Source organism: Sinocyclocheilus anshuiensis, unplaced genomic scaffold (genome assembly GCF_001515605.1).
Source record: "Sinocyclocheilus anshuiensis isolate Anshui unplaced genomic scaffold, SAMN03320099.WGS_v1.1 scaffold2270, whole genome shotgun sequence".
NCBI classification, from domain to species: domain Eukaryota; kingdom Metazoa; phylum Chordata; class Actinopteri; order Cypriniformes; family Cyprinidae; genus Sinocyclocheilus; species Sinocyclocheilus anshuiensis.
Window position 1 is genome coordinate 527027 of NW_015557055.1, and position 27854 is coordinate 554880.

Here is a 27854-nt window from a genome sequence, read left to right on the forward strand (position 1 = left end):
GGTGAGTACATTTATGAAAGTTGTCAGATTTCTGTCTCTTTTAAATGTCAGCTGACTAGATGCTATATTAACTCATGCTTCAATTTTGCATCAACAGGTGAAATAGTCAATGGACAAACATCAGGTACACCAATCATTCTTCAACTTATAGTTGACTTTATGATGAATCATAAACCCTTTTTCCCCCAGAAATAGAACAGCTCTCAGATAATGGGACACGTTTGATCCAGTCATCCAGTAACCTTAAAGAATGCAGGGAGATGTGTAGATGTAGTCAGTCTGTCAGATTAGTTTCAAGTTTAGTACAGATTATACAAAATTTTTTAATTGCAGAAAACCACAATTGATCATTCAGAGTCTAGTTGTTTTGTTTTTACAGGTCATTTTGTCATAATGAGGTTTCTAATCTCACTTTGTGTTTCACTGCTTCTGCTGGTTAATGGTGAGTACATTTATGAAAGTTGTCAGATTTCTGTCTCTTTTAAATGTCAGCTGACTAGATGCTATATTAACTCATGCTTCAATTTTGCATCAACAGGTGAAATAGTCAATGGACAAACATCAGGTACACCAATCATTCTTCAACTTATAGTTGACTTTATGATGAATCATAAACCCTTTTTCCCCAAGAAATAGAACAGCTCTCAGATAATGGGACACATTTGATCCAGTCATCCAGTAACCTTAAAGAATGCAGGGAGATGTGTAGATGTAGTCAGTCTGTCAGATCCATCCTCCGTTTATCAACCATTCTTTCTTCCATATAGTTATTTACTTGAGCAGCATCTGATGTAGTTGATGCTGAACAAGAGCTAGAGAATGACAATATGTTTGGTTGTGATTGTCTTTTGTCTCTTTTCAACCTACAACTTCATTCAGAATCTACAACTTCCAGCTCTGATCCCTGCTATGATTATACCACTCTTGATGAATACTGGAGAGACATACGACAAAACGCGTATCAGTACTCTGGACAGGATGACACCCTTGTTGAATGGAGTGGCTGGGATCGGCTGTATTTGAATGGAGAAAGTGATCTGATTGTAACACATACTATACTCTGTGGCTCAATGGTCCTCACCCTCAGATAGAGGATGGAGTGGTGACCAGAGAGGTCTGTGGTAATTATTATTGGGGTGACTGCTGTGATTACAAGACAAACCCCATCAGAGTGAAAGCATGTCCAGGAAATTACTATGTCTATGAACTTGTGAAACCACAAATCTGGTGTTCAGGATACTGCACAGGTAATGTGCTTTTTCTCTCTTTCTCTTCCTCTTTCTCTCTCTCACTCCGTCTTTTAAACAAAGTCTTTCAAAACTTTTAAAATTACATAAATTTAATTCATGTCTCGAATGTTCTCCTTTTCAGATGTCAGCACCATTTCACGGTCGATTTCCACTGTAAGTCCAGATATAATTACTGGATCCAGCATTACCTTGAGTAAGATCTATCTATCTATCTATCTATCTATCTATCTGTCTGTCTATCTTTTTTTGGCAATGAAAGTGACATCTCATGTTTGTTTGTTAATGTGTTTGATTAGTTTAGATTTGCACTCATGAAGTTGCTCATTGAAATATAACTGGTCTGTTTTGGTCTCTCACTAACACAGATTATGACCCGTGCAATAACTACAACATACTTGACAATCACTGGAGAAGCACACTCAATTACTGGTCTATGTATGGATACATCTCTGATCATGATGACACTCGTGTAGAATGGGATGGCTGGTATCGACTCTTCATTGATGGATCAAATGCTCAGATGCCTGAGTGGTGTATGTCTTACATGTCATGTGGAGGTTTTAGTGCTCTGTATCTTGGTGGCTTAAAGCTTGAATTATTACGTCTACAAATTTACCAGACCAACTCTTTCAATCCCAGCTCCTGTATATTGTATATTGTGGTTCATTTATCTTTTTATTTGACATGTTTATCACAAATTGCATTGGTTTGTACTTATATTATTATCTTGAATAGATTTAATATGCAGTATGTAATGCTCTCTTTCTACTTTTTAATAACAGTATTGTTAACCACTCCAAGTGTTGACCCCCGCTACAGCTACACCAGTCTGGATGAGCCTCGGAGAGCCACTGATTACTCTAACATTGGCATGTGTGATTATAATGTGGAGTGGAATGGCTGGTACAGGCTGTTCTACAATGGTCAAAATACTCAGATGCCAGAATCATGTGTTAATTATGGCATGTGTGGGACTTATGAGCGTGCAGTCAGTTTATATAATCCCTCCCTAGTGTACTATCCCAGTATCTTATCTGGTCATAAAGACACAGGTTTTTGCCACATAAATAGTGAGTATGTATCATCGCTGGATTGTCCTTTTTTATGTCATTATTCTCTCAGAATCTACAACTTCCAGCTCTGATCCCTGCTATGATTATAACACTCTTGATGAATACTGGAGAGACATACGACAAAACGCGTATCAGTACTCTGGACAGGATGACACCCTTGTTGAATGGAGTGGCTGGTATCGGCTGTATTTGAATGGAGAAAGTGCTCAGATGTCTGAGTGGTGTGTGAGTTATGTGGGATGTGGTGGTGAAACTGGACTGTATCTCGCCGGTTCTCATCCAACACTTGAGGATGGAGTGGTAGCCCGTGAAGTTTTGGGAAGTTCTCTATGGTCTAACCAGTTTGACAACTACACATCCACATCCATCCAAGTCAAAGCCTGTCCAGGAGATTATTACATCTATAAACTCGTCAAGCCAGATCTGTCGATTAACAGGCCTTCATATTGTGCAGGTGAAATTTTAACTCTTTTTCTCTCCAAAATTTTGTGATTGTTTTTATGCCATTATCAAGAGTAAAGGGTCTGATTATTAGATAATACATCAATGAAATTAAACATTGTTTAACCATTTAGAATCAGTGGTGTGCACCTCATTAACCATTCTGTAGGCTACTTTGTAATTCTCCCCACACTCTCATAGCACTTCACTAACTGTAGCTCTCATGTTATTTATAACACAGTTTACATTTCACAACTCTAGATGAACCAATAACAGCACCTTTCTACTTTAAGTGACTTAAATTTCTACTTTGTCTTGCCATGTTATTTATATTAAAATGATAATACAGAATTAATAAATTACTGCATTCATAATGGGTATCTCTTCATAATTTACCTGTCCTCCAGCTAAAAATGAACCAATACATTTTTTTTTGTTTAAATATTCGGAGGTTTGTGTGTTAGTCTAAATACCAGCTTACATTACTTTAGCAAAAATAATGAAGGCTTTATGAAATTGCACTGCCTTTACACTATTATATATTGTATGATATTATATCATGTACTCAGTGCTAGTACATGTGTCAATGTGAGTAGTTATGGTGTTCTGTTCAATTCTGCAGGCTGCATCCAGGTATAATTGACAGCACACCACTGGTTAAAAATGCTCAAATTGCTGTAATTGGCTGATTGAAAATCATGAAATAAACAATCATTGTGTTTTACAATGTAATATTCTAAATTGCATTCGATGTACAGTAAATACAGTATTTTAATAGCACTCTTAAAAAACTCTATGACAGTTGCTTTCAGCAGCATCAGCAGTGATCCCTGCTACAACTATGAGTCTCTGGATTGTCCCTGGAGAGCCAACAATGAAAGCGGAGATTACATTTGTGATGAAGGTTTCTCCTGGAATGGCTGGTACCGGCTTTTCTACTATGGAATGAACATCCAGATGTCAGAGACCTGTGTTAGTTCATACAGCTGTAACACAGACATCAGTCTGTGGCTCAATGGTCCTCACCCTCAGATAGAGGATGGAGTGGTGATCAGAGAGGTCTGTGGCAATTATTTTTGGGATGAGTGCTGTTATTACAAGACAAACCCCATCAGAGTGAAAGCGTGTCCAGGAAATTACTATGTCTATGAACTTGTGAATCCACAATTCTGGTGTTCAGGATACTGCACAGGTAATGTGCTTTTTCTCTTCACTCTTTTTTAATTAAGTCTTTCAAAGGTTTTAAAATCACTTCAGTCATGTTTCGAATGTCCTCCTTTTTTAGATGTCAGCACCATTTCATGGCCAATATCCACTGTAAGTCCAGATATAATTACTGGATCCAGCATGACCTCGAGTAAGTTACATTTGAATTAATCCATTTAACCTCTTTCTCTATGTGTGTGTATATGATCAAACAAACATGAGATTTTCAATGTCATTGCCAATACACACACACACACGTATGTATGTATATTGGCAATGACATTTAAATTTCATGTTTGTTAATGTGTTTGATTAGTTCAGATTTGCACTTGTGAATTTGCTCATTGAAATATAACTGCTCTGTTTTGGTCTGTCACTCACACAGATTATGACCCGTGCAATAACTACAACATACTTGACAATCACTGGAGAAGCACACTCAATTACTGGTCTATGTATGGATACATCTCTGATCATGATGACACTCGTGTAGAATGGGATGGCTGGTATCGACTCTTCATTGATGGATCAAATGCTCAGATGCCTGAGTGGTGTATGTCTTACATGTCATGTGGAGGTTTTAGTGCTCTGTATCTTGGCGGCTCTCATCCTCAACTAGAAGATGGAGTTGTTACTCATGAAATTTACGGCTCTTACTATGATCAGTGCAGTCGCTACAGATCTGAACCAATCCAAGTTAAAGCTTGTCCTGGAAATTATTACGTCTACAAATTTACCAGACCAACTCTTTCAATCCCAGCTCCTGTATATTGTGCAGGTACGTTCATTAATTCTTTGTATTTTACATGCTTTTATATTGAGGTTTTCATAATATTATCTTGGAATCATTTATTTGGCACTATATAACAGTCTTTTTCTCTTTTTTTTATTTTTTATAATAGTACCTTTCTCCACTCTAAGCATCGATCCCTGCTATAACTACACCAGTCTGGATGAGCCTTGGAGAGCCACAGACAATCCTTATTATAGTAACAATTACTACTATGGCATGTGTGACTATAATGTGGAGTGGAATGGCTGGTACAGGCTGTTCTACAATGGTCAAAATACTCAGATGCCAGAATCATGTGTTAATTATGGCATGTGTGGCACTTATGAGCCACTGTCACTCAACGGCCCTCATCCACAGCTGGAAGATGGAGTGGTCATCCGTCAGGTCTGTCTCCCATGGGGTGGCTGCTGTGATTACACATCCCACCCTATAAGAGTCAAAGCCTGTCCCGGAAATTACTATGTTTACGAGTTTGTCAAGCCAATGGTTTGTGGAGCTTACTGTGCAGGTAGATGGAACCACATACATTTTGTTCACTATTGTGGGATTATTTTTTGGAAATGAGTGACATTAACAGAAATCTTTCTCATATCAGATGTCAGAGGCCTTAATGAGACATCAACCACTGGTAAAGTACTGTACTGTTTCATTAATATGCTAAGAGAATCTTGGTGTATACTACCGTAGAAATGTTCGAGAAAAGTTACTTTTTTTTTCTCATGCTCACCAAAGCAGCATTTATTTGAGGAAAAATAGTCCAAAAAATAATGTGTGAAATATTACAATAATAAAAAAAAATAATAAAAAAAAATGTAAAAACAGATAATTCTTTTTGAATATATAGTAAAATGGAATTGATTGCTGTGATCAAAGCTGAAATTTCAGCATCATTACACCATTCAGTGTCACATGACCCTTCAGAAATAATTCTAATATGCTAATTTGCTGCTCAAGGAACAATTCTGATTATTATTATTATTATTATTATAAATGTTTTTAGGATTCTTCGAATTTTGAAATTTAAATTTTAATAAACATTATATATGTCTATACTTCCACTTTTGATCAATTTAATGCATCCTTACTGAATAAAACTATGCATTTCTTGCAAAAAATGACTGATCCCAAACTTTAGAATGGTAGTGTATACATTTTTGACATTTACTTTCATATTTTGATAAATGAGTTTTCCACTCTTATACACAATTGAGTTAACATTATTCTTTACTCTTGAAATGTTTAATGAATAAACCAACTACAATAGCAGTCAATGGCCATATTTGTAACAGTGTCATTTTAGTTTATGCCCGTTAATTATTTTATTCTTTTTGTGGTTTTTCCCCTTCAGAGCCCTGTGCTGAACTCAGCTGCACAGAGGATGAATGGTGTGGAGAGGAAAACGGCATCTATGGCTGTTTGTGTAACGAGAACCAGACCAGACCAGATTCTTTTGGTGAAGCTCATTCAACTACAAAAATGGTTAAATATAGTTTTGTAAGTAATTATTTAAATTTTTTTGTTTATTCCAACGTTTTGGATGTTTTCTCTCTCAGAGTTCTCAGAAACCTGTGAAAGCAGCTCTGGCTCCATGTCTGTGTCTCGCTGTCAGCTCTTTGAGGCTGGTTTTCCAGCTGATGTCTTACACCTCAATGATCCCAGCTGCAAAGGAACGGTCCAGAATGGCAGAGTGGAATTCCATTTTGATAATGATGAACACATCTGTGGCACAAATCTTGTGGTAGGATATATTATGTATAGGCCACTCAAATGTACTATATTATCTCTATGAATGTTTGATAAAAAAAAAAACTCTGAAAGAACATCCTTTTTATCATACCTGTGAATTAATGTTGATTTACTAATGCTGCTCTTGCTCTAAAGTTTTACATGTAAAGAAATACAGAAGGTAGTAGTTTTTTTGACAACTTAAAAACATTTTTTTTTTATGTCAATCAATCATGATCAGTGATTTAGGCAAAGCTGTAATCAACACTTTAGATAGTGGTTGATGAGTAAAATAAACAGGTTGACATGTTTAAGTACTATTTCTGTGGTCCACAGGCCAACGGCACCCACTTCATCTATAATAACTTTATTCTGGGGACACCGAGGTCAGAAGGTCTCATCAGCAGAGAGAAAGGAAATTACTATGTTTACGAGTTTGTCAAGCCAATGAGTTGTGGAGCTTACTGTGCAGGTAGATGGAACCACATACATTTTGTTCACTATTGTGGGATTATTTTTTGGAAATGAGTGACATTAACAGAAATCTTTCTCATATCAGATGTCAGAGGCCTTAATGAGACATCAACCACTGGTAAAGTACTGTACTGTTTCACTAATATGCTAAGAGAACCTTGGTGTATACTACCGTAGAAATGTTCGAGAAAAGTTACTTTTTTTTTCTCATGCTCACCAAAGCAGCATTTATTTGAGGAAAAATAGTCCAAAAAATAATGTGTGAAATATTACAATAATAAAAAAAAATAATAAAAAAAAATGTAAAAACAGATAATTCTTTTTGAATATATAGTAAAATGGAATTGATTGCTGTGATCAAAGCTGAAATTTCAGCATCATTACACCATTCAGTGTCACATGACCCTTCAGAAATAATTCTAATATGCTAATTTGCTGCTCAAGGAACAATTCTGATTATTATTATTATTATTATTATAAATGTTTTTAGGATTCTTCGAATTTTGAAATTTAAATTTTAATAAACATTATATATGTCTATACTTCCACTTTTGATCAATTTAATGCATCCTTACTGAATAAAACTATGCATTTCTTGCAAAAAATGACTGATCCCAAACTTTAGAATGGTAGTGTATACATTTTTGACATTTACTTTCATATTTTGATAAATGAGTTTTCCACTCTTATACACAATTGAGTTAACATTATTCTTTACTCTTGAAATGTTTAATGAATAAACCAACTACAATAGCAGTCAATGGCCATATTTGTAACAGTGTCATTTTAGTTTATGCCCGTTAATTATTTTATTCTTTTTGTGGTTTTTCCCCTTCAGAGCCCTGTGCTGAACTCAGCTGCACAGAGGATGAATGGTGTGGAGAGGAAAACGGCATCTATGGCTGTTTGTGTAACGAGAACCAGACCAGACCAGATTCTTTTGGTGAAGCTCATTCAACTACAAAAATGGTTAAATATAGTTTTGTAAGTAATTATTTAAATTTTTTTGTTTATTCCAACGTTTTGGATGTTTTCTCTCTCAGAGTTCTCAGAAACCTGTGAAAGCAGCTCTGGCTCCATGTCTGTGTCTCGCTGTCAGCTCTTTGAGGCTGGTTTTCCAGCTGATGTCTTACACCTCAATGATCCCAGCTGCAAAGGAACGGTCCAGAATGGCAGAGTGGAATTCCATTTTGATAATGATGAACACATCTGTGGCACAAATCTTGTGGTAGGATATATTATGTATAGGCCACTCAAATGTACTATATTATCTCTATGAATGTTTGATAAAAAAAAAAACTCTGAAAGAACATCCTTTTTATCATACCTGTGAATTAATGTTGATTTACTAATGCTGCTCTTGCTCTAAAGTTTTACATGTAAAGAAATACAGAAGGTAGTAGTTTTTTTGACAACTTAAAAACATTTTTTTTTTATGTCAATCAATCATGATCAGTGATTTAGGCAAAGCTGTAATCAACACTTTAGATAGTGGTTGATGAGTAAAATAAACAGGTTGACATGTTTAAGTACTATTTCTGTGGTCCACAGGCCAACGGCACCCACTTCATCTATAATAACTTTATTCTGGGGACACCGAGGTCAGAAGGTCTCATCAGCAGAGAGAAAATCCTTAAGCTTCCTTTCAGCTGTGTTTATCCTCAAACACAAACACTTTCCATGAATGTGGAAATCAACCCACTGGAGAGGTGGGAATCTTTTAAACAACAATAACTAAGCAGTATAAAAATTAACAGTATGAAAATTACGCATCTTGAACATTTCAACAGCATTGTGCACAGGACTCTTCCCGCTGGTGAAGGCAGATATCAGGTTCGGATGATTCCATATGAGGATGATGAGTTTACTCGACCCTTCACTGGTAAAGTGGATGTAGAGCTCAACCAGAAGATGAATGTGGAAGTTCGTGTCGAGGGGGTTGACAGCCGTCAGTTTGCCCTGGTGATGGAGACGTGTTGGGCTACACCTGTGAATGATCCTGATTACAGTCTCCGCTGGGATCTCATCGTTACAGCGTAAAGCTGTTTCTATTACAGTTTCTAAACATAATCACCTTTAGGATTGCTCTAAGTACTTTGTCTTTCACTATTTCAGAACTAAAGCACAAGATTCCATTTTTTTTTGAACATGCAATGCAAATGTGTGATGATTTACAGATAACTTTTGTATCGAATGTCTTTCAAATGAGAGAATTTGTCATTATTGCTATTCTCAGGTGTCCCAATCCAAATGACGACACAGTGGAGCTGCTGCAGAACGGCGTCTCGACATCCAGCCGTTTCTCCTTCAGGATGTTTATCTTCACTGCAAACTCCACTAAGCTTTACCTGCACTGTGCTGTTCACCTGTGCCTTCTGTCAAGCAATCGCTGCTCAACGGTGAGTTTACAAACATTTCGTGGTAATTACATTTTTGAATAATTGATCTTAAATGTAGTTGTAATTAAATGTAGATCAATTTAAATATGTATAAATGATGTTAAAACTACACTATGTATTTTTGGCCCCCTTTAGTTTTATTACAGGTACTGTTTCTTTCCCTTTTTGCTTAAAAACTGCTTTCAGTTTGAGGTTCATTTGTTGTGGCTTCAAACTACGATGACGCCTTCCACTGTATATAGTAGCCTGACCTTCTGTTCTTTATTTATGGATATGACATAAACTTGCATGAACGAATGACAGAAGTACACCGTAATTAAAAAAAAAGTTATATGTGAAACAAATGTTATTGGGGTATATTTAGTATAGTATCTCAGTTATTCTACTTAAACGTCAAGTTTAATGCAATGTGTTACCTGTTGTTTCTTTGTAATTATTTGTGCAAATAAAAGTACATTTCAATGGAAATTTCTTCTGTCATCTAATCAATTGATAGAAACCAATAACAAATGCAAATAAAATTTATGCTAAAAAGCCTTGTAAAAAATGTGCATGCGCCACTCTGACATTAGAATTGGTGCGCAGACAGAGACCACTGACAGGCTTGTCCAGCGGAAGTATTTTTCTCCGCAATTTAGGAGATTTAAAGGTGGCCTATTATGCCCCTTTTTACAAGATGTAAAATAAGTCTCTGATGTCCCCAGAGTGTATATGTGATGTTTTAGCTCAAAATACACCACAGATAATTTTTTATAGCTTGTTAAAATTGCCACTTTTAGGGTATGAGCCAAAACGCGCCGTTTTTGTGTGTGTCCCTTTAAATGCAAATGAGCTGAGCCTTTTCAGAAGAGGCAGAGCTTCATGCTCCGGCAACAACAAACAATCTCACGCACTGCTGGTGCTCCCGCCTCCATTTTCAGAAGAGGGCGGAGCTTCAAGAGCTCATGCTCCGGCAAAACAGGACAATATTATGCAATCTGATTGTACTGTGCAGTAAATGAGCGTTTATGAATTACACAGACGGGGAGCACGGCGCGATAAAAATAACGACATAGCTGGTCTCATGGTGCCTTTGCGTGCTATCACATTATGAGCTCGACAAATTCAAGCGGTCGACTTCACATTGCTTTCATATGCAATTTTTAACTACCACATTCCTATTTACAATCATTCTGGTAGCACGTGAAGGCAGCATCAGTGAAAACAGACAGAGACAATGGTAGCTTTAGCAACATTAGCCTTACAGAGAGCCAAGAAGCTCTTTTGGAAAACAAAATTTGACGCGCGATGCTTACTTTGTCTGGAGCTGACGTTCGCGCACGAAGCGTTGGTATCGATCCCTCTTTCAGAAACAATCTTTGCACAACTCCAGCTGAACTGACCCTCGTTTGTGAGGCAGTCCGGCGTAAAATGATTAGCACAAACATATAGGACTTTTCAGTTTTTTTCCGGGACATTTCCTTCGTAAATGAAATTTAACCACCGTGTGCTCAGCGGTCTATGGAGACTCCTGTGTTGGTTGGTGCATCCCGAAACACAACACCTCTTTGGTGCTGACAGTGTATCTCCACCAGCTACAGCAAGAAAACAGCAATGGAGAACTGCTGCTTCTCTCTCAGGGTGGGGTCTATGCTAATAGGGCAGAGAGCGTCACAAATGGGCGGGACTTTCCCTAGTATAATGTCATTATAGGGAGAAATCTGGAATCGCTCGTTTGGAGAGACTGTTTATGATTTATTGGGATTATAAAAAAACGAGTGTGTGGATTTTTACCATTATAGGCTGGTATCACACACTGCAGCTACACAACTGTTCAAACACCTTATAAAAGTGATTTTTGCATAATAGGTCACCTTTAACTTAAGGAATATCGATTAAACTACAGTGGTGTAATATTCAGCTGTTAAGCCATTTAGGAACGTTTGTAGTGTCTTGTTGCAGGTTACACTGGATTCTTATTATCGAGTTAATTATAATGTCCATGTGCACGTTTGTTAACATAGTTGGTTTATTTTTATTATGCATATGAATAACCAAGTTAACATGTAGCCGAGTTAAACTATTAATATAGCTCACCGTTGAATTTGCATGCTAAGCTTATAAACTAATGCATTCGTCCCAGATCGCAGTTTTAGCGAACTGCGAACTAGCGAAAACGCTTGTAAGTATATTTCTTAAACATATTATTATAGTATAGGCAGACTTGAATTTGCATGCTAAGCTTATAAACTAATGCATTCGTCCCAGATCGCAGTTTTTAGCGAACTGCGAACTAGCGAAAACGCTTGTAAGTATATTTCTTAAACATATTATTATAGTATAGGCAGACTGCAGACATTTAATGTCAATATGAGTGCTAGAACTGTGTGAACTTTGGTTGAGATAATTATGCTTATTGCTTAACTTTGTTAAGTGTGCTGAAATGGCTCATAAGGAACTATTAATTCACACCGTTTCTGCGTTGTTTTGGTGGGAAGAGCTCGAGGCCGGTTTTTATTTAAAGACTGAGTACTCATCCTTTTTTAAGATAAATTGAGTTTATACTCGCTGTACAACCTATACAATGCTAAATAACTTTCCCGTACTGTATGTGTATTGGCAATGTTACTTTATCTTACGTTTAATCTGTTCTTTTGCAGAACAGATTTAGTTTTATCTTTTAATGAATTAATACATTTAAAATTCAGACATTAAATACATTTCTTATGTAAAAAAAAAGTCAATGTAATTGGGTTATGTTCAGATATTTTTATTGAACCCATTGAGTTGTAGTAATGTTATGCAATATTTAAGATAGTAGCATTAAAATTATATATATTTTTAGAAGCATTAGGCTACTTAAAACTTTTACAAAGTGTATAATTTACTTTATACAGCGTAAGCTTTCTAATTAAAGCCACCAAGGATTGTGTGTAGCCTTAACTTTTACAACTTACAGGCAGTTTTGGAGAGAAATTTATCCTTCAATTTTTTTTTTCCAGTGCATATAGTTTTCTGCAAAATACACATTGACAGCTCTACAATATAAATTATTTTAAAGGGGTCATATGATGCTGCTAAAAAGAACATTATTTTGTGTATTTGGTGTAATGAAATGTGTTTATGCGGTTTAAAGTTAAAAAAACACATTATTTTCCACATATTGTACATTATTGTTTCTCCTCTATGCCCCGCCTTTTTGAAACGCTCGATTTTTAGAAAACTCATCGGTCTGAAAAAGCGAGGTGTGCTCTGATTGGCCAGCTATCCAGTGCGTTGTAATTGGCCGAATACCTCAAGCGTGAGATGGAAATGTTACGGCCCTCACCATACTGTAGGAAAAATTGAAATCGCATCACATGACCCCTTTAAGCTTGGCAAAGTGAAGGATAAAGCAAATGCATGGTTACAAGATGGATTTATGATGTGTTTGCTTATTATTAAAACTTTGGTTGCTTTCAAACAAAACATTTACATAGTGTGGTTTATTGTTAGAACTTGAAACAAATGCTTCAATGTCAGTATGTAAGGTTGATAAAATACTTGTTGTGGTTGCCCTCTGCTGGACACTTTGTGCACTCCTTTCACAAAAGACTATTGTTCTGTGAACTGTGATTATATTTCAGTGACATTTATTACACATCTCTTTTAGGACTGTAACTCTGAACACCACTGGAGAGAGCACAGGTCTCTGGACTTCCATGACAGTGCTTCCATATCCATGGGTCCTCTGATGTTGTCTGAAGGGAACACAGGTGAATATTACTTATTTTAATCATTTGTAAATGAAGGTTTCTGTTGATTTCTGCTGTGAATATGTTACATTTCATTGCATTATATTCCCTGTTCACAGATAAGTGGGTCCCAGAGCAAGTGAAGGTGTCTGAGGCTTCTTCTCTGTGTGGTTCTCTGATGCTGTTACTTGTTCCTCTGATGAGTGTCCTGACCCTCTTTTAGTATTTTTCCACAAGATACGTGTAGCGTTTTACATGCATATTGTCCTGTACCATGTTAATGAATGTGGCCACACTGGTTGTGGGTTTCTAAATATTTAATATAATTTTGTGTGGCCTTTGTTTGTTTATTTACAAGCACCAAAAATAAATGATTCAGCAAATTAATAATTTATGTGAATTGCTATATACTACATTAATCTTATTTTACTTTAGATGTTGTGCTTTAATAACAAATACTTAAACCATCTTTTTAATTGATGATATCAAACACATTTGTGTACTTGGATCAAACAGAATGAAAAAGTGATGCAAAGCTGAGGTTAGTTTTAGACAGGGGGAAAAAGACAATTACATTCATTTTCAATTAAAATAGTATTTCCATGAAAACATGTTTAGATTTAATATTTAATTAATAAATATTGAAGAAACAGCTGGAATATTATCCAGTATATCTAAGCATATGATGTGGAGATAATGCAGTAAGAATTTGGATGAGTAAACAAGCTAGCTTCATAGTCTTTCTTTTGTTATCAATTATTGCTTTTAGTAATGGCAAGAAAGAGACATATTGGCAATTGAATGAAATTGTTTGGCATATTTTCCTTAAAGTTGGTACTGTAATGGAATGAGAAATATTCTATTTTCATTTCTAATGGATTTGCAGAATGTTGCTGCACTGTTTGAATACGTCTTTCTTATAAGGTATGATGTGTAAGGGTTCGGTCATTCCTCATATAATATCCTTGTTTTTTCTAGTTTTAGTTTAATTTAAGAAGGTGAAGAGAAACTGATATTGAAAGGCTGGATAAGTCATTTAGTGTCAGACTATTTTGATAAGATCATGTCCAAGCAGTCCTTTGACAATCTCTGAATATTTCTGCATCTTACTAAAGTACTTGGAAATGCATGTTTAGAAGCACTGACTTTAAGAGAGAGGCTGAACATACGTCAGTATGTCCTCTTTCCTGAAAGTAGCATCAGGCTGCATCAAAAATCACTTGAAATATTTTCTGTGGCTTACTCAATGGAATCGGTTTGTGAGATAACGTTTTCAAGTATGTTTGTTTCATGTTACATAATTTAATAAGTAATTGTTTTAAACACGTAGTGATTATTCTACTAGTGGTCCCTAAGCAGCCAAACTACTGATAAAGACTATTGTACGAAATTCCTTATTCATTTGTAAGGGTAGTCTCCTCAACGTGCGTGTGACGTAATTGTGCGTGTACAGAGCGCTGAAGGCGGTCCGCCAGAGCGGTTTCAGTTTACTTTCAGTTTCATTTCTCTGCCGCTATTTCAAATTAGTGGTAAATGTGCGTGCATGAACGTAAGTTAATTTATCTTTCTTTACCTGTCATATTGCAATAATGTTGCCACTGCCAGTCTGATTGTTGTCATAGGTGCATATTGTAGTTCAGTATACAGAATTTGGAGAATTCTGCACACGTTATTTACATGCATATTTTAGCGCCATTTATCGTGTGGTATTTAATATTATTGAATAGAGAAGATGTATACTGAGGTAAATGTTTGTTTACTGTATACAGACGGATTCTGATATTTTATTTGTTTATTTCAGACTAAACCACACTTGCCACCTCTGTTAATTTAAGAACTGTACAATGCTGGATGATGTAAAGTGACACATCCTGAAGATATAAACCATTGAACAACCATCTGTCTCCTGTCGCACTTCTTGCTGGAGTTCCGTAGTGGACTAGCATTCCACCTAACTACAGAGAACAGATTCCTTTACAACTATATTATGGTGTAGTATTATATTCAGTTGCCATAAGTTGTTGAGCAAGGTCATTGTAATATGATACACCAATTAATTTGTTTTATACACACACACACACACACACACACACACACACAGTGCGATATAAGTTAATAGGCAAGCTGATACTCTGATGTTGATTTTATGACTATATAATTTATAGATGATATGCAATTGTTGATCAGGGCTGAAAATGCCTTGTATACACATGTGCATAATTATTAGGCAGTTCTTCCCCCTCTGTGTCTCTGAACTTGATATCTTTTCCTCCTGGAGACTTCAGGTAGGTTTAAATGACTACAGGCCTGTGGCTCTAACGTCTGTTGTCATGAAGTCGTTTGAAAAACTGGTGCTGGCTTTTATCATCTGTGTTTTTGTTCTGTCGCTGCCATTCTGTTGCATTGCGGAAGCTTCAGTCATGAAAACAAATTCCTCGTATGTGAAAACATACCTGGCAATAAAGCTCATTCTGATTCTGATATTGTTGCTGGGAATCTTGCTGATCCTTCCTGATAATAGGAACATGATCTGATTTTAGGTCAACACACATTAACTATTGTTTTCACTGTAATATCAGAGCAGGCAGTACACAACAGAGCTGCACAATGAAGTCAAACCATTAAATGGCAAGCATCGATACAATCTCTCACAAAATAAAAAGAAATGAAGCTTTTCTTCAAGGTATTGTTTAGAGATTACTCCTGTTTCCAGTAATGATCCACCCACCGTTATTAATAAAGGCACTGATAAGTGTGTGAGACTGTGCAGTTCATCATTACTTTATTCAGCTGCTGAAGAGAGAGTTTGGTCTGCAGCAGCATTTGACCTCAGGTAAAGTTATTTCTCTTCATTTTATCACATTTTGAGCTATAATTGCTATTTTAGTCTGCTTCTGATGGATTGAAATCATTTCATTAATAAATGGTCATGAATGTTATATTTTAATATTTTCGTTATAATAAAGTAGTTTTGCATAGTTGCAGTGAAGTTGTATTTTCCATAAATGTCCACAACCAACAAATATTTTAGGAAACAATTATTATTCATACAGATTCATCACTGCCAGGTAATGTAGCAATAGAAAAACAGAGTTATGATTTGTTACACCTTTTGCTTGTGTTGGTGTATAATCTTGTTAATAATGTTTTTACAGATCAGTTTGTCACAATGAGGTTTCTTATCTGTGTGTGTGTCACTGCTGCTGGTTAATGGTGAGTGTTTTACACATAATTAAATGTATGTCCGACAGCTTATCAGAATTCTCAGCTTGAGTCCGACTTTTTCTTTTTCTCTCTCTCGCTTCCCCATTGCACAGCTGCTGTTGCAGCCATTACAATAGTTTAGTTTTTTTTTTCAATGGCAAAGTGATTATATTTCTTTATTAAGTTAATTGAGAAATATGTTTGGAACATTTCTTGTTTGTTAAATTCAAGTTTTTGTTTTTTTAAAGTAATGACCAAGCGGCAGACAAATAAGTTGATCACGTTTGATCAATTTTGCCTTCTCAAAATCAACACGACTTGCCTAAAATAAAATCTATAGATATAAAACACTTCAAGCATATCACAATGTTAGTTTAAACATTTAACCTAAAAATGTGCGCTATTAGGCGCGTCCAAGTGTTTGTGTGGAGAGTGGAAGCTAAAGAGCGCTCTGCAGGACATGGAGGCGCTGGTGCGATCACTTGAAACTTACCTCCATAATTTTTGCTCATAAAGATAAGAGTAATACATCATTCGGAACTGTAAAGGTCTAATTTTATTTGTGTGTACTCATAATATCCATAAAACATTGTGCTTTTGTAAAATAAAGAAAACAAACAGGCTGCGGTTTTCTGCCGTCTTGGTCTTGAACAGGATCGCTAAACAAAAATGAACCGAAACTCAGTGAATACTTGCCTCACAGACATGACACCACTTTATTAATAAATAATTAAAATATCTCCTTACCATTTCCCCCAGACACATTCATGATAAGTAGCCAACTTTTGCCGGGCTTTGCTTGAACGTGGAATAGCATAGCCTAAATTTTAAAGGCTCATGGTTTAGAATTTAAGTAATTAATCTCTGGTCAGGGGCAGCCCTAGTTTAAAGCCAGTCCTCCTTTTTCTTTAACTCTTCCAGCTGTGTTGAAGGCATGCTTGCTGCTGTTGCTGGGGACGCTAAACACCGTCCGAGCCAGTCTTCACAGTCGTGGTAGCATGGTCTCGTGTTGTTTCCACCAACGTGGCAAATCTTTTTCATCACCATAATTAATAGATGTCTAAACTAAAAAAAATAAATAAATGAGAAGCATAAAACAGGCCCAATGCCCGCCCACGTCTGAGCTATGATGTGAAAATTGGCCCAAAGCCCGGTACTATAGGGGCGTAAATAAGTCGGGGCCCGTCGGGCTCTGGCTGAAATGCAGGGCTCTAGATATCACAGACGTGGCTGTCTGAGTAACAACACAGAGTTGTTACTCGCGTTCTTGTGCTTGAATGCGTTAAAATTGCTTGAATGTTCAATTTGGCAAGGTGTATTTGTCCATTAAAGCACAAGACAACACGCTTAAAAAAAAAAAAAAAAAAGTAGCATAGTTACTAGCTTCCTGGGCCCATATGCCTGGCATATTCTGTAGCCCCGTAATGTCTCATATTGTCTCATAGAATGACACGTAACCACATGTACTGACAAAATGCACTATAACTGAATCATGCTTGAATTCTGTTGAACAGGTGAAATAACCAATGGCACAATCACCATTCCAGGTAACTTATAGTTGACTATAGTTGAATTTATTATCTTTCACTTTATACTTATTCAACCCATTGTTTTCCATTTATTAATGTAAAAATTGTTGCTTGTTGGTTTTCCGTTCTAATTTAAACTAGTCCGAAGGGTAATCACAGCGTGCCAATTTACAGCCATTTCGCATGGCTACGAGTGTGAAACTGCATTTATGTACAGAACTACTTCCTTCCGCCACGGATTCAAATCTCAGTTTGACAGTAAACAGCTGAACTCAAGCCTCCGTTACTAATTCGAGAACGTCACTTTAGAACTAGTAACGAAGGAACGGTGAGTTGCTTCATTGAAAGCTTATTGTATGACTCTATTAAAAGCTCACTGTATTATGTAGAGTCGTATTTTGAGTGACAGATGGACTGAGCGAGTGTGATTACCTGCATCTGATACAGCATTCATTCTTCAACTCAATTTCATATTCACAATAAAACATTAGTTTGAATGTCCACTGAGGAAAGCAATATCTTTGCCGTACTATCATTCATCTGTTAAGGGTGATTTCCGATGACAGCGCTGCTCACTGCATTTGTTAACTGCGTCTTACAAGCTGTTATTAAAAGTAAAAATCACTTGTTTACATATAAAAGTCTTTACCGCTGATGCGTAAAACGTCTCTTGTTGCCATGTAATGGCGGAACAATGTAACTAAATTAATCACGAACACACACACACACACGGTTTCTCAAATACTATTATTAAAGACTACTATCATTTATTTAAAATATTTATTGAATAATAATATTTAATAAACAACAACAACAACAGTCATCAAAAAAGTTGCTAGGCAATTCAGTCAAAAGTATAAAGGCAGCGCTCTGATATTTTTCCTGTAAGAGCGGGCTATTTGAAAATTGAATGTGTCTGGCTTCCGGTGTCATTTCGCTACCAGCTATTTTTAGCTGTGCAAAATGGTTCGTTTTGCTGCTTGATACTGCAGATTGGTGTGTCTTACCATATTATTTTAATGTATTATCTTAATTATAAACACACTGGTTTGTAGTGCAAAGAGTTTTACCATTTAATGCACGTTTCTTCTGGTTATTTCCCTATAGCGGCTAATGAACCAGAAATCTCGCCCATAGGTTTACTTCCGCGTTGAAGAATAAGGTGGATACAAAGAATTATTCCCTACAGCAGCTAATGAACCGGAAGTCTCGCACATTCAAAGAAAACGGCTTACTTCCGCGTTGAAAAATAAGGTGGATAACGTGATGAGATTTTGCCCTCAGCCAAAACTATTTGCTCTGGAACAAATAATAGATTAATGAGCCCAAAGACCGTGAGATTTACCCAAAACAAATTATATCTCATGTTTAATCACTATTGAGACATCAGAGTCAGCGGCAAATTCCAGAAGATCTGGCCGAGGTGAGGCTGCTCTCGGTGGGTTCATGAGTGCCGAACGGCTGCTGACGCCCTGGGGCTCCGAAAACCTCGAAGCTAATTTTCAAATAGACGTTATCTTTATTAGCAAACCGCATATTTAAAGTCTAAACAAATACATTCTCGCCTAAAAAAAACTCTTAAAACTGCATCCCGTGACACAAAAACAGTATTATTTATAAAATTATAGTGGATTTGGGCATCCGCCATGACACTCGCTGTGAGAAATACTTCAAGCGGAATGATACAGACGATGAAACGGTTGGAGTTCCAATATCATTTGAATATCGCACTCCTCTCAGCCAATCCGAGATTCCGGAGTGTTTATTATTTACACTAAGTGCAAATATCCCGTCTTGTTGGCAGAGGCCATTTACACTAACTCAGCCCACCACTGTGTGGTAGGGTTAGACAACATTGCAAAAGACACCCGTTAAATAACAGTTTTAAGATTGTGTTCAAAATAAAGTGCCTCACGGGTGTTTATCGGTTAAGGTTAGGGAGGGCTTTATTGTCCCAAATTGGCATCCATTTAATAATTTTAATAAAAATGATCATTTATACTCAATACGGTATTATTGCATACTGTTTTATAATGTGCTACAATAGCGAGGTGCAGATATCTGGCACTATTTGCACAAAGTAGTATAAATAGCACGTAACTTACGGGGCTGATGAGACGAGAGGCGTGCGGATCCATGTGCAAGCTTTTATTCACAAGAGACGTGGTCAAAAAACACAGGCAGGATCGAACAACAGCAAACAGGTATGGCACAGGCAAGACAAAGAATATTCCTTGGGCTAGCGTGGGTCTACGATCGGCGAACAGTATCCAGAGGGCTTGACAAGAGGGGTAATCCAATAAACACAGGCAGACGGTCAGGAAACAGACAACAAGGCAACACGGAAAGACTAGACTAAGACTAAAACTAATAATGGGAAAAGGAATGGCTCAGTAATGTAGCTATTATATAGTTTTAAAAGTAACGTTCCCCAACACAGCTTGCACACCTCATTGCGTTATGCCTTTTTGAAAGTGATTAGAAATGTTCTATAGAGATGGGGTCATTATTTCTATTTCATCTTCAGTTTGTCAAATAACCAATCGTCCTTTCTTTTTTATACTTTTAATTGTTGGTTTCTCTTAGTTTTTTATAGCATCTGATGCCATTGATACTTGCCAAAGAGAGAATATGTTTGCTATTGTGATTGTCTTTGTTCTCACAGAATCTACAACTTCCAGCTCTGATCCCTGCCATAATTATAACACTCTTGATGAATACTGGAGAGACATACGACAAAACGCGTATCAGTACTCTGGACATAATGACACCCTTGTTAAATGGAGTGGCTGGTATCGGCTGTATTTGAATGGAGAAAGTGCTCAGATGTCTGAGTGGTGTGTGAGTTATGTGGGATGTGGTGGTGAAACTGGACTGTATCTCAACGGTTCTCATCCAACACTTGAGGATGGAGTTGTGACCCGTGAAGTTTTGGGAAGTCATATAAGGTCTAACCAGTGTGGCGGACACAAATCAACTTCCATCCAAGTCAAAGCCTGTCCAGGAGATTATTACGTCTATAAACTCGTCAAGCCAGATGTGTCGATCCCCGCACCAATGTACTGTGCAGGTGAAGTTCTAGGATCTGTTTACAAAAGATGTTTTTGTAAATTACATGCTTACATTTAGTATTACTTTCAAATGCTCCACTTAATTTAACAAAATGTGTAATTTCTATTTTCAAATAGAATCAGTACAATATTTACAGGTTTCGAACAGCTTTCCCCAAACACCCTTTCAGCCCTTCTAGATCAGAAAAAATAATCACGTCCCTTTTAAACAGACTATTAAAAGCTAGTCTCCTAAGTTTTCATGCTGGGCTCCTCAAACAAATGGAGCAATGCATGTTATGAAAGAACGTTTCAGTCTTTGGGTAACGCAACCTAAGCATGACTTATTTGTGGCTCTTGTGACAGTTAATTTTGATTGGAGAACGAGTTTAAAAATGTAACTTTGGTATATAAATGTAACTTTAATGATATTATACATGTTGTTGTCCAATTACACCAAAGCTGTTTGAAGGCACATCACAACACACCACCATTATTTAATTAATATGTAAATGCCTTTTACTGAAATACAGTATATTTATTTTGTCCATCACAGTTGCTTTCAGCAGCATCAGCAGTGATCCCTGCTACAACTATGAATCTCTGGATCGTCCCTGGAGAGCCACCAATGAAAGTGGAGACTGGATTTGTGATAACGCTTTCTCCTGGAATGGCTGGTACCGGCTTTTCTACTATGGAATGAACATCCAGATGTCAGAGACCTGTGTTAGTCCATACAGCTGTAACACAGACTATACTCAGTGGCTCAATGGTCCTCACCCTCAGATAGAGGATGGAGTGGTGATCAGAGAGGTCTGTGGCAATTATTGGAGTGACTGCTGTGATTACAAGATGAAACCCATCAGAGTGAAAGCGTGTCCAGGCAATTACTATGTCTATGAACTTGTGAAACCACAAATCTGGTGTTCAGGATACTGCACAGGTAATGTGCCTTTTCCACTTTTTAACAAAATCTTTCAAAACTTTTGAAATTATTTCAGTCATAACTCAATATCATTTCCTTGTTTTTTTTTGTTTTTTTTTTAATATATAAGACATCAACACCCTTTCACAGGTGGTTTCTTCTGAAAGTCTATACAATATCACTGGATCCAGCATCACATTGAGTAAGTTTTAAAAGTAATGAATATATGAGGGTTATTAAACGTAATATCTTCTCAGACTGATCCAACTTATTTTTCATAAAACAGAAGATTAAAAATCATAAAAATCCCTTAGACTTACATTGACGGAAATTAGCCAAGACTATTCAATCTTCAACTGTCAAAATTCAAAACTAAATTCCCAGAATACATTGAATTAAAATATATTTAAATGAAGCTTCCCCTCCATGTAATATTTCTAATCTATTTAGACTCATTTAAGCTTCCATTCTAATATTTCTATTATCTATCTATCTATCTATCTATCTATCTATCATCTCTCTCTCTCTCTATCTATCTATCTATCGTCTATCTCTCTCTCTCTCGCTCTCTCTATCTATCTATCGTCTATCTATCTATCTATCTCTCTCTCTATCTCTCTCTCTATCTATCTATCTATCTATCTATCTATCTATCTATCTTTTTATCTATCTGTCTATCTATCTATCTATCTATCTATCTATCTTTTTATCTATCTATCTGTAATTTTTAAATCAACCTGAATATGTCTGTATTTGCTTGTTAGGACGCCTCTGGGCAGAGCCATTCTCTAGACACTCTTGCGTTTATTTGCCTGATGGTGTCTGGGTGGAAATCCGAGCGCAGCAGCAGGGTGGAGAGGATGATTCTGGAGTTGGGGAAGTTGGAGGATGCTTTCTCTGCTACGTTAACGAGAGCTGTAGCTACTCTCTCTTGTTGAGCTCTCAGGTCGTTGGTGCCGGTGTGGATGATAATATGGCTGGGGGAACCCAGCTGCTCTTCACACAAGAGCTCCAGGGCCTTCTGTGTGTTTGGGCACCATATTTTTTTTATATTTCTTCTCAGGAACAGTTTCTTTTCATCAGCAAATTTACCATTGGAGTCCATCAGGAGTACGATCTGGGGCTGTGTTGGACTGTAGGAGTCAGGTGGAGGAGGGTTGATGGATGCAGTTGTTGGAGGAGGAGTCTGCTCTAAACTTTGCCGTTCTTCTTCTGTCTGTGTCAGTTGCTCTTTCAGAGCTGACAGTTGTTTTCATTTTCACTTGTTTTCCTTCTGTCTTCTCTTAGCTCTCTCATTTCTTCTCTAATTACAGACAGTTGTTTGTTGTACTCCTCTTTCTGGTTTTTCAGTTCATGAATTTCTTTCTTTAGCATTGCCATTTCTTTCCTGTAAACCTCATCTTTCTCTGTTGGATCAGTCTGCTGCACTGCTCCATGCACTTCTTCTCTCAGCTGCACCAGCTCCAGCTCCATCTCTCTGAACTTCTCCTTCATGTCGCTGATGATGCTGTGCAGAAGGGAGATCTCCTCACTCTCATCCCTGGATTGCTCAGTTGTAGCTTGATGGGTGGAGATGGAGGTGTCTTCTGCCCGTTTTAGTGCATTAGGGCTGGTCTTGTTCAGCTGAGCTTTTCCTTTAATTTGGAGGAAGTCCTTTTCAAATTTTTTCAGATTGCCCTGAATCATTACAGTCCCATTTTTGTATAGGTTGGCTGTTATCATGACATCTGATTCTGAATCGTCCTCTTCTTTGACCTGCAGTTTCCATCCGTTACTGATGCCCTTTCTGATTACTGTGGGGTAATGCTGTCTAATCGCTGAGTGCCAGGCTTCTGGGTCTCCAAGCCTACCAACTAGCCTAAGACATCAATGTACTAATTCAAGCTAGCAACATGTTAATCATGGTAGCAATGTGCTAAAACTTGCTAGCAATGTATTATTAAATCTTGCTAAAACAATCTAGCAATGTGTTAAATTATGCTAACAACATGTTAAAACTTGCTAGCAATGTGTTAAGTCATGTTAACAAGATGCTAGCAATATGCTAATCATGCTAGAAACATGCTAGCAACATGCTAATTACATGCTAATCATGCTGGCAACATGCTAGCAATATGTTAATCATGCTAGAGCCATGCTAACAACTTGTCATATCATGTAATCAATGTGCTACATAATGCTAACAACATGCTATCAACATCTATCTAATCTATGTAATTTTTCAAACTTCAAGCTTTTACAACTGCTTCAAACTTTCAGGCTAGACTTTCTCAAGCCAACCTAAAGTTTGTCTATATAGTTTGAAATATAACTGGTCTGTTTTGGTCTCTCACTAACACAGATTATGACCCGTGCAATAACTACAACATACTTGACAACCACTGGAGAAGCACACTCAATTACGAGTTTTGGAATGGCTATGCAAATGAACTTGATGACACTCGTGTAGAATGGGATGGCTGGTATCGACTCTTCATTGATGGATCAAATGCTCAGATGCCTGAGTGGTGTATGTCTTACATGTCATGTGGAGGTTTTAGTGCTCTGTATCTTGGTGGCTCTCATCCTCAACTAGAAGATGGAGTTGTTACTCGTGAAGTTTTTGGTTCTTGCTATTATCAGTGCAGTCACTACAGATCTGAACCAATCCAAGTTAAAGCTTGTCCTGGAAATTATTATGTCTACAAATTTACCAGACCAGCTCTTTCAATCCCAGCTCCTGTATATTGTGCAGGTATGTTGTTCATTCATTCGTTGTTTTTAATATGCTATCTTAAATTGTAGTGAGGTTTTTGTATTACCTTTACTTCATTTAATCTGCAGTATATAAAGTAATGCTCTCTTTTTCATGATAGTATCTTTCTCCACCACAAGCGTTGATCCCTGCTATAACTACACCAGTCTGGATGAGCCTTGGAGAGCCATAGACTATTCTAACATTAACATGTGTGATTATAATGTGGAGTGGAATGGCTGGTACAGGCTGGTATACAAAAATCTAAACGCTAAGATGCCGGAATCATGTGTTAATCAGTCCATGTGTGGCACTCATAGCTCGTTGACACTCAACAGCCCTCATCCACAGCTGGAAGATGGAGTGGTCACCCGTCAGGTCTGTTTATCAGTGCGTGGCTGCTGTGATTACACATCCCACCCTATAAGTGTCAAAGCCTGTCCCGGGAATTACTATGTTTACGAGTTTGTCAAGCCAATGAGTTGTGGAGCTTACTGTACAGGTAGATGCATATAACCACATACACTTTTTATTTACTTTGGGTTATTTTTTTGGAAATGAGTGACATTAAAATAAATCTTTCTCACATCAGATGTCAGAGGCCTTAATGAGACATCAACCACTGGTAAAGTACCAGTATACCATTTGACATGTATTTTCATTAAATGTATTTTCCCCCAGTTAATTACACTGTTACATTAGGGTGTAGCAAATTAATTACTTTTTATTTGATTTAATAAAGATAAGTAAGAATCACATTAGACATTTGTGGGTGTGTGGCACATGAATTGACATTGTTCTGTGACTCTATGAGAAATATTTTTAATGTATATGTTTACTGATGTTTTTTGTACATAAATTCAGAACATGATTTTAGTTTATGCCCTTGTTGTATCATTTCATTCATTCTTTGGTTCTCTCCTTCAGAGCCCTGTGCTGAACTCAACTGCACAGAGGATGAACGGTGTGGAGAGAAAGACAGCGTCTATGGCTGTTTGTGTAACGAGAACCAGACCAGACCAGATTCTTTTGGTGAAACTTATTCTACAACAACACAAATATAGTTATTTCTTTCTGCAGTTTATTTAGTTATTATTATAATTATCATTAATAATCTTTTGGATGTTTTTTTCTTTCTCAGATTTCTCAGAAACCTGTGAAAGCAGCTCTGGCTCCATGTCTGTGTCTCGCTGTCAGCTCTTTGAGACTGGTTTTCCAGCTGACGTCTTACACCTCAATGATCCCAGCTGCAAAGGAACGGTCCGGAATGGCAGAGTGGAATTCCATTTTGATAACGATGAACACATCTGTGGCACAAATCTTGTGGTAGGATGTATTATACATGCTAACGAAATGCATATCATCTCAACCTTTGTACTGAATGTTTGGGGGAAAAATCCTAAAAGAATAAAGCAAATCTCTATAATCTAAAGAGCTTTTAACGGCTTTTAATAAAATGTTCACTCACAAGAGAGTTTAGTCAAATCAATGATTTGAATGAATGAATGAGGCATTATATAGCGCTTTATTGTGTATTGCTGTACACCCAAAGCGCTTTACAATCATCATTAATGGGGTCTCATGATTTAAGCAAAGCTATTGTACAAAGAAAGAAACTTGCCTGTTTATGCAGTATAAAGGCATTTTTAACAAGATAAAAAAAAACATGAAATGGTTGTGGCATTCCCTTTTGTCACAAAGGTATGAAAACTTCATAATGCATTGGGATTGATCTGACTAGGGGGCCAGATACAAAAAAATGAAGAAAAACAACCTGTATTTTTAACAAATGCTCTGGAGCTGTCAAAAAGACTAAATAAATTAAGAGCTCTCATTACAGTTAACAGAGAAAGAAGAGTAGATACTGTTAATTTTTGTATGCTATACTGACATTGTATCAATACAAAGCTATTTGAAAATATGTGAACATAATGAGTGAAATAAAATGATTGACATGTTCAAATAATATTTCTGTGGTCCACAGGCCAACGGCACCCACTTCATCTATAGTAACTTTATTCTGGGGACACCGAGGTCAGAAGGTCTCATCAGCAGAGAGAAAATCCTTAAGCTTTCTTTCAGCTGTGTTTATCCTCAAACACAAACACTTTCCATGAATGTGGAAATCAACCCACTGGAGAGGTGGGAACCTTTTAAGCAGGAAAAAATAATGCACAGTAGAAAAATGAGTAAATATTTATTCTAAGAACATATATATGCTATGGTCTTCACTGTTGCTTCTATAGCACTTTATACAATACATATTGTCAAAGCAGCTTCACAGTGTTAAACAGGAAAATAGTGTGTCAGTAAAAATAAAATTCTGTTATAAAGCAGCTCTAAAAAGAGGACAATAGTAAACAGTCAATTTTAATTTAAAGTCAGTTCATCGTTGATTCAGTGATGTCATGGTCCAGCTCAGTTCAGTTCTCTTCCAATAGTGTCTGTGCATTCAAGTTGATAATATTGCAATAATGAATGCTATTACAATATATACATTTCTAAACATAGATTGAGTGGAAATCCTGTTTTTTTTTTTTTTTAGGAATCTTGAACATTTCAACAGTGTTGTGCACAAGACCCTCCCCGCTGGTGAAGGCATATATCAGGCTCGGATGATTCCATATGAGGATGATGAGTTTACTCAGCCCTTCACTGGTAAAGTGGATGCAGAGCTCGACCAGAAGATGAATGTGGAAGTTCGTGTCGAGGGGGTTGACAGCCGACAGTTTTCCCTGGTGATGGAGACGTGTTGGGCTACACCTGTGAATGATCCTGTCTGGACTTCCATGACAGTGCTTCCATATCCATGGGTCCTATGATGTTGTCTGAAGGGAACACAGGTGAATATTTAATTTTTTTAATCATTTGTAAATAAAGGTTTCTGTCATGAATACATTACAATTCACTGCATTGCATTATATTCCCTGTTCACAGAAAAGTGGGTCCCAGAGCAAGTGAAGGCATCTGAGGCTTCTTCTCTGTGTGGTTCTCTGATGTTGATACTTGCTCCTCTGATGAGTGTCCTGACCCTCTTTTAGGATTTTTCCACAAAAATGTGTAGCATTTTACATGCATATTTTAATGGTTGTGGGTTGTAGTGAACTGGTTGCTGGTTTCCAAATGTTTGCTTATTTCATAGATGCTATGTGGCTGATCAAACAGGATGTAATGTGTTAAAGTGACACAAGACAGAGACATGCACAGGAAAACATTTCAAATTGTGTCCAATTAAAACAATTTTCCCAAGAATGCATGTTTGGCTTTAGACATTTCAGTTAGAGAATGAAAAAAAGCTAGGGTATTTCTGAATAAACTTTATGGCTTTGAAGAATGTT

The 27854-nt window shown here is 37.0% G+C and overlaps 1 long non-coding RNA gene and 1 pseudogene across 1 annotated transcript; both read left to right on the forward strand.

Moving 5' to 3' along the window:
* Positions 1–393: 393 nt before the first annotated feature.
* Positions 394–27850, forward strand: LOC107676417 (uncharacterized; annotated as a pseudogene).
* On the forward strand, positions 1236–1629 carry LOC107676436 (uncharacterized). The gene is made up of 3 exons (XR_001632737.1): positions 1236–1247; positions 1372–1443; positions 1616–1629. It is a non-coding gene; the product is annotated as an uncharacterized LOC107676436 (long non-coding RNA).
* Positions 27851–27854: the final 4 nt, after the last annotated feature.